The following is a 10,252-nucleotide window of genomic DNA, read 5'->3' as shown; positions in this document are numbered from 1 at the left end:
AATACATATTTATCAAAGTTCTCAATTTATTTTATGATAACTTTAAATTAGAAGAAGCAGAGAAGAAAGAAAAGAAAGAGAAATTAGAAGAAGAAAAGAAGGAAGAAATAGGAAGAAAAGGAGACAGTGGCTGAGGTTAAGACAGAAACAGAAAGGGCAATAGAAGAATAAAAAGAGAAAGTTGAAGTTAAGACTAAAGAGAAAAAGGATTCTGAAAAGTTTGAGAAAGAAGAGACAGTAGAGATTGAGGAAGCCAGTGATGCTGAAACAGAAAAATTAGAATTGAGTGAAGAAGAAAAAGAAACTGAGGTTAAGGATGAGAAGGAATCTGAACTTTTGTCAGCACAAAGGGGTGGAGAAGCTATGCTGGGCAGAATGGAAAAAGAGCTTATTGAAGAACATGATAAGGAGCTTGATGAGCCTATTAAACAAAGCAAGGATGTAATTGCACACAATCCGTCCCTCATTGAGTCCTTAGAAAGAATGAAGAATATTAATGAGAGACGGCTAGCTACTCTAAAGGTCAAGGGAACACCCTACACTCCTACCTCAGAAAAGCCAAAGAGAGTAAAGCACACTGCTGGTAAACACAGAGTTCATGGAAGGAAGCCTCCTTTGCATTCCTCTTCTAAACGTCCTGAAAGTTCTACTGAAACCTCTCCTGCACAGAACCTCAGAAGTTCTAAGAGACTTAGAATTGACTCCAAACCCCTCTGATATTTTTTTATTTGGTTTGTCTATGTTTTGTGAATTTTAGAACTCTGGACTTTCAGTATAGTGAATATACCAAGTTCTAAACTGTTCTTCTATTTTCAGTATATCTCACTATTTGGATTTTAATCAGTTTTCTAATCTGGCTTAGAGTTTTGTGAAGCAGTTCAGAATTCAATAACTGTCCCACACATAGTCTTTAATATATATCTAGACTTTATGAGGAAGTTCTAAAAGTAATAGCTTTTCTTCATAAAGTACTTTTTAAAATTGAATAAGATATTGTGAAGCAATTCTAATCTATAACTGTTTTTTACAAAGTGTTTCTATTTTCTGCATAGAGCTTTGTGAGGAAATTCTAATCTTAAATAACTTATTTTCACAGATGCATACTTTTTCTGCTGCAATAGGATTCTGAGTTTGATTTTAAAAGTTAAATTTTTATTTTTAGAAAACCCAATTCACTGCCCCCTCTCAGGTTGTACCATACATATACAGGACCCACAGTTTTTGGCCAAATATGAAATGTAGACTTCAGCACGGGTGTGCTAGATGGCACAGGTCAGGCATTCTAACCCTGAACCTCATGGTGGCTGCAGGATGGGCCCTGCTTAGGTGAGCATGCTCTTAGTTCGTCATCTCCTTATAGCACGGGCATGGTAGCCCCTGAACCTTAGTCAATTTTTCCTTGAACTCTGCACGGGGGTGTTGGATGCACGCCCAAGTCTTTTTACTTAAATTCATTTTTTTCTACATTTTTGGCTAGTTTTCTATAAAAATCCTATAAAATTTCTAAAAATCAAGTGAAATATGATTCAACGAATCTTTATTGAAAAACATAAATAAATAAACTGAATAAAACTACATAAGTAAAATTAAATGAAAAACTTAAATAAAGTTTACTAAAAATGACTATAAAAGTAAAACCGATCAAATACAATAAATATTTTCACAAGTTACTATTGGTTTTAAGATAAAGGATAATTTGGTCAAATTACCCTTGACTTTGTTATAATATAAGATAGTTAATTGCTTTCTTAATCCTTGTGCAAAAACCTTAAACGACTTATATTTTGGGATAAAGGGAATATATCAATAGGTAGCGCGGCCCACCCGCTAAGCAAATCAAGTTCAAATAAAAGCCTTTCCTCCAACATCAACTCATCATCCAAGACAACCATCATTCATCAATCAACGTTACAGCACATCTATTTGCATCATATAGATTCCACATTTATCAATTATGCTCACGAGCTTAATCAAAATCAAGGTACATTTCTTTCGTAAAATTCAATCACGAGTTTCAATTTTTCAACATAATTAAGTTCTTCATTAACTCAAGATTATTCAAAATCGCTGTCTCACAATATATTTAGGTTTCTTAGTAGCTTAATTCTTGGATTTAAATGTATCAAGTGACTTATCCATAACATAGTAAACTTCATATATTCAATTCCAATTCAAAATTTAGAATTTGTCCAACTAAGAAATCGTCAAAAATTAACATCGCATGGTGCCGCAAATTTCTAGCTTCGATTTCCCTCCAACGGATGTCAAATCACGTGAACCGAGGTTGCAATCATGATCCTTGCAATGAGTAGATAATTTAGAGTGTTTACTTGCCGGTTTTGCTGGCCAGTGGCCGGATAACGAAGACAAGACGGAGGAGGGAATCAGTGAGCTAGAGAGAGAGAGAGAGAGAGAGAGAGAGAGAAAGGAGATGAGAACATGAATTTATCTCTCCAGCTCCCATAGGCTAAAGGCTGATCCGGTTCGGTTTGAAGCTCGGTATGATTCAATTCTGGTTCCAGAAAGTTCCTCTTAGTTTTTCATATGGTTTGACTCCGGTTTTAAGGGTATTTCAATTGTGTTTTGGTTCCAACTTTCATTAAAACAGCACTTTTTAATTTCTAATTAAATTTTTAACTCAAAATCTTTTGAAAACTAAAATTGGGTTATTTCAAAGGCTCAATTTGCCCCCTTAAACTGGGGCACAGCATCCAATTTGTTCAAAAATTAACTTTTTCTACAATTTGATTACTGAATTTGCACCAAAAGAATAAAATACCCATTTTTTAAGAAAAAATATAGTTTTATTAATAAAAATTACCTAAAAATTTTAAAATTAGAAAATATAAAATTATTTAAAATAAAATAATAATTATAAAATTTACAATATTTTATTTAAAAATAATTTGATAAATATTTTATTTTAAAAAATTATAGAATTAGAAAAAGATTTGATTATGTTGAAATATTTGGTTAGAAAAATATTTATTATTTTTTTGTTTGATTATTTATTAATTATATTTGATTTGGATAAAATATTTAGTTACTTTTTAATCATATTTGATTTATAAAAATAATTTATTATTTTGGACAAAAATTGAGAATTTTGTATTTTTTTGGTGCAACTTCCAGGGGTAATTATAAAAACAATTTAAATTTTCATACGAATTATGTATTTTGCCCAAGTTCAGAGGGAAATTAAACCTTAATTGTTTCATTTCACCTGGTTGAAATTAACAAGCACAATCCTAGATGGTAGTATTCAAAGATTAATGCAAAAATAAAAATTTATTATTTTAATTAGAAGCTAATATTAATTTCTTATATTTGAAAAATATATAGATAGTTTATGATATTATATATTTTTGTTTAAAAATCGTTTATGGTATTATATTATACACGGAAAAAAATTGAGTTAATTAAATTTAAATTATTATCAGATAATTTAAATTGATTGATAAAAGTAAAAATCAAAATTTGATTGTCAATTTATTTTATGTTTATAAATATGTTCTTTTCTTAATAAGTTATTTAATTATTGAACTTTTTCTTTTTATTATTTTATAAAATATACATTTTTTCTTGTGAATGCTTTTAAATTTTATTAATATAAATTGTTCATAATGTTATAATTTATAACAAAAATTAATATAAAATCATACGTATAAATTAGTAGAAAATTATATATATATATCAAATTACAAGTAAACAGAGTAAAAAACAACATGTACAAATATTGTGCAACACACATTCGAGAATAAAAGTTGCCTAAACTGTTGGCCCGTTTCATGTTGTTATTATATTACTTCGGTTAATTTATTTCGATTTTGACATTCAAAATAGAGAGTTCAGTTTTTAATTATTCAAGTCAAATCGAATCAAACCATGAAATTTTAAAATCACAATTTTGATTCATCGGTTTGGTTCGGTTATGAACACCGTTAATTCAGTGTATTCATTGTAATGAAATGTGTATTAAGTTAAAAATTATTGAATGGGAAAGGTTTGTAATTGTTTCAATTTCCTTAGCAAGACTGCTCTCGAATAATAATTGTTCATAATCCACTAATAAAGTGGAAGCATGGGATTATTTTTCGGACATCAAGGATTCTTCAAATTTTACTTGATCATCTGATAGTTATAGTTTTTTTGACGATTCAAGACTAGCCACCCATAAAACCAGATGTTAGCTCTCTCCCCAAAAGACAGACTAGCACGCTCTATATTGAACCATTCATAATGTTGTTATAGATTTTATAATATTTTCAAATTCCACTTCCCAGGATTATGCCCATCAAAATGCAACAAAACCACCTAGAGATGAAGATTAGTTTGCCTAGAATCTCTTGAAATCCGTTTTCCCATATTAGTTTGGGATAAAGAGTCTAGTGTCTCTATATAAGACTTGAGCAAATCTCATTTCATCAATATTACAGCCTACCCTACTTCAATGGGTCATCAGAACAAATTAGACATAATCATGTATAGATTCATTATCTACTTCAATAATAAATATACTTTGATAGCAATCGGTTATAACCATCAAATATCTGACAATCAAAAAGATAAAGTACAAATGATATTCAACCTTCACTCTTTTAAATTATATTATAAAAATAACATTATTTACATTATTATCTATCATATAAATTATAAAATTATAAGCATATAAGAATTATATAGTTATATACATTCCATAATTATACTCATATGTGCTTATTGATTTTCTATGAGATTTATTATATTATATGAGTTGATTGAATTACTTGTGTTGTGGCTATATTGTGCCTTGTTTGCGGGTCAAATTGGGATGAAGTGGGTCATCATGGGTTCTGATGATGGTCCGGGACCGTTGGCCATGTATGGGAGATTGGCCTCCTGTGTGCATCTGATGAAATATGATATGAATGATGTGGCAAAACCACAGGGTGGCCTTGTAACATCCCTTCCCAGTCCACCCGTAAACCCGAATGAACCGAGTCGAGACGCTACAATCTGGTTGACTCTAGGTCCTGTCATGCTGATATCTTAATGTATGCTGACTATAATATCATGCTGTTGCTTTCTACATTAGTAAAATATAGGTATGTACTTAATATTTACAGACATGATACTAGTTTTCAAAATAAAATGGGCCCAACTGTGTGCCCTGTACATGCCATGATAAGGATAGACAGAATTAAAATATCAAAATGAGTAGCTACCCTGAAGACTGGGTCTTCCAAAGATAAACTGCAGCAGTTGTAAGATAACTCTCTACGGTCCAGTCCCGAAACCTACGAGTTAAACAAGTAACTCGTTGAGCAAATAAAGCTCAGTGGATATCTCAACTTATAAAGAAACAAGTAAGCACATACATATGTAGAAATAAACATGTAAACACATATGGATAACTAAATATGTAAGCACACATATCATGATACTTTCATTATACTTTGATTTTCGTTCTTGCTGTTTATTCTGCTGTATGACTTATGCAATGTTTAGTCCATAGAACTATATGGCGCCATAAGGTTATAGTGAAACCCAAGTGATAAGAAGAACTGTATGAAACTGGATGAATACTGTATGACTGGGCTGCTATGGCCCATATATAATCATATCCACTCAATGGCCTGTAGCCGGAGTACCAAACTGTATGGGGTGCAGATCTGCTATCCTATGTTGCGACATAGCCTTATCTACGTGGTTTCTACCTAACCTCAATGGAGCATAATATCGGTATGTCAATAGTATAAAACAAAAACATATTAACGGCTTCATAACTTAATAAACCATATTGTTTACCTAGTTTCACATCATTTGCATGCTTGCATGTTGTTTTGATACATGTTCTCATGTTGTCTTTTTGTTTTAAAATGATTGTAGGAATACAAGTTGAGCAAAGGAATACAATCGCATAGAAAAAGAGGTCCAAAAGAGCATTAGAACACAAGTCGCGAGCGCGCCATGAAAAGTCGCGAGCACGAGAAGCACACAAGAAGGTCAGAGAGTTTACAGGCAAGATTCGTGAGTGTGCCATGAAATTCATGAGCGCGAGAAGCACAATATGAGAGTCAGAGAGTTTACAGGCACAATTCGCGAGCGCGCCATGCAATACGCGAGCGCGAGTCGTGTTTTCCGGCCTACGCAGTGTGTACTATTTTGGTCATATCTCTCAATTTGTAACTCTGATTTGGGTGATTCAAAAACCCATGGAAAGCTAACACATAGAGGAACAAATAACTCTTCTATACCACTTCCTAATTCCATCGCTAACTAGGGTCAAAATTAAGGGGAAGTTACTAGTAAATTGTCCAGCAAACATGTTTCAGTATAAACTCAATATCTACTTCATTTATTCATTTCATCCCATGCTTTCTCACCATTCCCAGTCCTCTTACTCAACATTAAGTAACATATTTTCTCATTTCAACACACTACACAAATTCTCATGCAAGAAATAAAAGAGATATCAAACCTTCACTCAAAAAGCTTGAACTCTTCTCCTTAGCTTCCTTTTGCTTCTACCTTTGAGCTCACCTCTCCTGTACATAAGAATTCTTATGAATAATCTACAACATCACTAAATTAGAGGTTGAATGAAATAGAGCTTCAAGAAATTCTACTTACTTGGATAGAATAGAGGTTGAAGTTAATGCTTGACTACCATTAAAATTGATGGGGATAAAGATGAAGAAGATGAAGAAAGGAATTTGAGGAAAGGAAATGAAGGAGATGAAGATAAGGATGAAGAAAGGAAAATTAAATGGTAATCACGGGTAGGCTCCAAAATATCAATGATTTTTATGTGAAAATTACCCAATGGTACCTCAATTGTCAATAGGTTACAACTTAATACCTCAACTTTATATTTTCGTGCAAGTAGGTCCTAAGCCTTATACTTTGATCTTTTTACTTCAGTCAATTAAGTCCACTTCTTATCATTAGTATTATAACTCCCATTCTACCCCACTCTGGACTCTAATGCAATGACTCGACTCGACTCTATGCAACGACTTGATTCAGAAGGATGTCACAATTCTCCCCTCCTAAATAAAAAACTTCGTCCCGAAGTTTACTATGAACAAATGTGGATACTGTTGTCGCATGGTTTCTTCCGTTTCCCAAGTTGCTTCTTCTGTTTTATGATTCCTCCAAAGAACTTTTACCAATGCTATTTTCTTGTTCTGCAATTCTTTAATTTCTCTAGCTAGGATCTGAACTGGTTCTTCTTCATAAGTGAGATCTGGCTGAATCTCAATCTCTTCTACTGATAACACGTGTGATGGGTCTGATCTGTATTTCCTTAACATTGATACGTGAAAGACATTATGAATTTGATCTAAGGTCGAAGGTAACGCTAGGCGATAGGCTAATGGTCTTACACGTTCAACAATTTGGTATGGACCAATGAACCTAGGACTAAGCTTACCCTTTCTTCCAAACCTGAGGATCTTTTTCCATGGTGAAACTTTTAGAAATACTTTATCACCCACCGTATACTCAATGTCCTTTCTTTTTAAATTAGCATAGGACTTCTGTCGATCACTTGCTTCTTTCAGCCATTTTCTGATGATTTCCACTTTCTCTTCTGTTTCTCTAACCAAATCTGGACCCAAAATCTTCTTCTCACTAAGTTTTATCCAACACATAGGTGTCCTGCATTGTCTACCATACAACGCTTCATATGGTTCCATCTTGATGCTCGATTGATAGCTGTTGTTGTAGGCAAATTCCATGAGATGTACATATTTGTCCCAACTGCCTTCAAATTCTATAACACATGATCTCATCATGTCTTCCAGGATTTGAATTACTCTCTCTGATTGGCCATCTGTCTGAGGATGAAATGCAGTTTTGACATGCAATTTTGTCCCTAATGCTTCCTGCAGTTTACCCCAAAACTTCGATGTAAACCTTGGGTCACAATCCGATATAATGGATGATGGAACTCCATGTAGTCGAACTATTTCTCTAACATAAATGTCTGCTAACGTGTCTAGAGAATAGTCCATCCTGACTGGTAGAAAGTGTGCGGACTTCGTTAATCTATCTACAATTACCCATACTGCATCATGCTTACGCTGCGTCTGAGGTAATCCAGTAACAAAATCCATCGTGATCTGATCCCATTTTCATGTTGGCACTGTTATTGGATGAAGCAACCCAGCTGGCAATTGATGTTCTGCTTTTACTTGTTGACATGTTAAAACATCTTATTACAAAATTTCCGATGTCTTTCTTCATGCCCGGCCACCAATAGTCCTTCTTCAAATCCTGATACATCTTAGTACTACCTGGATGCATTGTATATGGACTGTTATGAGCTTCATGCAGAATCTTCTGTCTGATCTCCCCTGTCTGTGGTACAGCAACTCGGTCTTCATAGAACAATACTCCACTATTATCCAATCTGAATTTCCCACCATGGTCTTCCTGTACTTGTTTGACCCATAGTGCTATTTGCATATCTTTCTTCTGTGCTCCTGCAACTTCCTGAACCCAAGATGGTTGTACTTACATCTGTGCTAGAATAGTTCCCTGCTGTTGCAACTCCATACTGATTCTCATTGATCTCAATGCGTACAATGATTTCCGGCTAAGGGCATCAGCTACCACATTAGCTTTGCCCGGATGGTAATTAATGACATAATCATAATTAGCCAAAATCTTCATCCACTTCCATTGTCTTAAATTCAAGTCTTTCTGTGTTGGTAAATATTTTAAACTCTGATGATCTGTGTAAATGTAACACTTTTCACCGTACAGATAATGCCGCCATACTTTGAACGCTAGAACAACGGCTGCCAATTCTAAATCATGGGTTGGATAATTCAATTCATGTGGCTTCAATTGTCTGGAGACATAAGATCCCACTTTCCTGTCTTGCATGAGTACACATCCTAACCCAGTATAAGAAGCATCAATGTAAATATCAAAATCTTTACTTGTCATTGGCTGAGTCAACATTGGTGCTTCAGTCAACTTTTTCTTCAAAGTGTTAAAACTCTGCTGACACCTATCATCCCATTGGAAGACAACCTCTTTCTTCAATAATCTTGTTAAAGGTGCTGCAATGATGGAGAATCCCTTTACGAACCTTCTGTAATAGCCAAGTAAACCTAGAAAACTTCAGACTTTTGTGACATTCCTGGGTGGTCTCCAATCAACAATAGCTTCAATCTTCTTAGGATCCACTCTAATACCCTCCGATGACACCACATGTCCTAAGAAAGAAACTTCTTCCAGCCAAAACTCACACTTACTGAGCTTGGCATACAACTGTTTGTCCCTCATGGTCTGAAGTATAATTCGCAAATGTTTATCATGTTCTATCCTGTCATCTATAAACACCACCATGAACTGATCCAGGTATAAATGAAACACGCGGTTCATGAGATCCATGAAAACCGACGATGCATTTGTGAGACCGAATGGCATTACTAAAAATTCATAATGACCATATCGGGTCCTGAATGCAGTCTTAGCGATATATTCTTCCTTTATCTGCAACTGATGGTATCCCGACCTTAGGTCGATCTTAGAAAACATGCCTGCACCCTTTAGCTGATCAAACAAATCATCGATTCGAGGCAATGGATACTTATTCTTGATTGTCAGTTTGTTCAGTTGTCTGTAGTCAATGCACAATCTGAGTGATCCATCTTTCTTCTTTATAAATAACACCGGTGCTCCCCAAGGTGATACACTGGGTCTGATAAAGCCTTTGTCCAATAACTCCTGCAGCTGAATCTTTAACTCTTTTAGCTCTGCTGGTGCCATTCTATAAGGTGCAATTGATAGTGGTGTTGCTCCAGGATAGGCATCTATGGTAAACTCCACTTCCCTCCTTGGTGGTAACCCTTGCACTTTTGACTTTTCTTTCTCTGTTTTTAATGCACCTACCAAGTATGCTTCACAACCCTTCTGCATTAATCTCTTTGCTGCCATGGCTGATATCACATTACCCAAAAAATCTCGCCGCTTCCCGACTACTGTAATCTCTTCCCCTGCTGGTGTATATAATGTCACCCTTTTCTTTGCACAATCAACTATAGCCTGATGTCTGGATAGCCAATCCATACCCAGAATAACATCAAATTCTCTAAATGGCAACTCCATAAGATCTCCTGGAAACTCCTTTTCATGAATAACAACTGGACGGCCTTTAACCACTGTATGGGTTTTTACTACATCTCCTAATGGATTAGTAACCAACATACCCTGACTCACATGTGCAACTACCCTTTAACCCAAGGTTTAGGTACGC

This window comes from Jatropha curcas, chromosome 4, assembly GCF_041381405.1.
Source record: "Jatropha curcas cultivar XTBG-Jc1 chromosome 4, XTBG_Jcur_1.0, whole genome shotgun sequence".
Classification (NCBI taxonomy): domain Eukaryota; kingdom Viridiplantae; phylum Streptophyta; class Magnoliopsida; order Malpighiales; family Euphorbiaceae; genus Jatropha; species Jatropha curcas.
The sequence above is the reverse complement of the archived record's forward strand: the minus strand, read 5'-3'. Positions refer to the sequence as shown.